This window comes from Cariama cristata, unplaced genomic scaffold (assembly GCF_000690535.1).
Source record: "Cariama cristata isolate BGI_N322 unplaced genomic scaffold, ASM69053v1 scaffold32611, whole genome shotgun sequence".
NCBI classification, from domain to species: domain Eukaryota; kingdom Metazoa; phylum Chordata; class Aves; order Cariamiformes; family Cariamidae; genus Cariama; species Cariama cristata.
This window is the reverse complement of record NW_009599242.1, coordinates 42,329-44,284: the sequence shown is the minus strand read 5'-3', so window position 1 is coordinate 44,284 and position 1,956 is coordinate 42,329.

Genomic DNA, 1,956 nt, shown 5'->3' with positions numbered 1-1,956 from the left:
CAAATGAATACATTGTATTGTTAATTTATTTACCTGTAGACATTATCTGTTACCTGAATTCTAAACCACTTAATTTGTTTTTTTAAGAATTCGCCTCACTTCTTTGGAAAAGTAAAATAATTCTATCAGTGGTCCTCAACAATCCTGACATAAGTGCTTTGAGTTCATCACTTTGAAATGTGCAATTCTAGCACTGTATATAATCAGCCTCAAGGCTTTCTGCAATAGGCACCCAAGTTGTACCAGAGTCTTTGAGACCCAATCTTTCTTAATAATGGCATGAGTACTGATCATGCAAGTTGAAATGTAAGTGAAATAACTGCATATAAATAACTGAGGAAAATCCTTTATGCACTTTAATGTATTTCAGAAAAAAGAGAATTGCTTATGGGTGAGAGGTGGTAATAAGACCCTCCTGGTGACTCAGTTGCTGAGTAATGACTGACTTGCTGAAAGAAGAAATGTTGATATGAAACACAAGTTTTCAAAAATCAATTTAAGATTAAATTATAAGCATTGCAGGAAATAATAATTGTGGAGACCAATATGTCCAGATTTGACTGAAAGCTTTTTAGAATAGTTTTTTCATAGTAATTGTCACTTACTGGTGAATTACCGGAGAATTTGAAATAGCACGCCTTTTGACAACTGCAAAGCACTTTGCATGCTGGTCATTTTAAGTAGAAAAACATTCCAGAGTTTAGTTACAGATGGGACTTGGCATACAGTAATTGTGGGTGCAGGGGTCTCTTTAGTACCCTTGTCCATAATCCCTGTTCACTGGTGGCTTCTTTATAGCATATTACCTTGTTACGGCTAATCCAAAAGAAGGCTTACTTTATGTGGTTTTCTCCTATTGTAGAATTAGTTAGTATATTTAAGCCTGATGATTTAAATGCAGTTTAAAGGTAATTTGGAAGTGTACTGTATCAAGTAAATAAGGCATATTTTAGCACATTGTAAATCATTTACCTTTTTCCTTGTCCTTCCATGTAAACTTTATCTCGTCTTAGTATGCACTCTGCTGATGTTAGTCTTATTTATGAAGAGCACTGGAATCTGATGATGCCCAACCTCTTTCCTTCTTCCTACACTATTTATATGGATTTTGAATTTGAATAAATAATAAACTCATTATTCCAGAAATCTTAAAAACCTGAAGAGAAGTAAAACTGGGAAAATGCTCTTACTGGGGAGGTTAGTGGAGACAGCCAACATGACCTAAGTGCTTTCTATGCTGGAGTTACTGATGAATGAGTGGTGTTAGTATGCACTTTGCACAGCAGAAGTTTCACTGAGAGGTTAGTAAACGTTATCTCAATACCGAAGTGTTCCCATATTAAGAGGAGGCATGAGTTTATATTCTTGCAGGATGTCTGCTCCAAAAGCCTGTAAAAATATTTTCTTCTTCATCAGAGGTGTAATTTGTATGAATTCTGATCTTAATTTCCTTGTCTGAGTCAGAAGCATACCCATGCACGCACCTTTTGTTTGTCTTCCAAGATAAAATTCAGATCCTTGTCTCCCAGTTACATGATTGATTATAACATCACAGTATGTTAAATTTAAGAAGCCAGAACTTGAATGTTTTTGCCTATGTAACAGTTGCATAGTTTGAGGACCCAGTTCCATTTCTAAAAACAACCTGGATAGTGATGTACCTCAAAAAGGCAGGCAGACTGGTTTTGGCAGTACCTTCTAAGTTTACATGTCTTGCAGTTGGATGAAAATCTCGATTCATTGAGCCTGCTAGATTGGAAAGGAAAAGTAATTCCAAGCTGTTACTTTTTAATATATATTATAATTTGTGGATTGTTTTTAACAGTTTTGACATTTTTACTGTTTTTTTTTTTTCTCTTAACTGTCTTTTGGGTCTAAAACTTGAGGTGATGTGGGTCCACTACTCAGTTTACTTTTGGTTTAGTGTTTTTGGGGAAAATGTTTAGCTAATACATT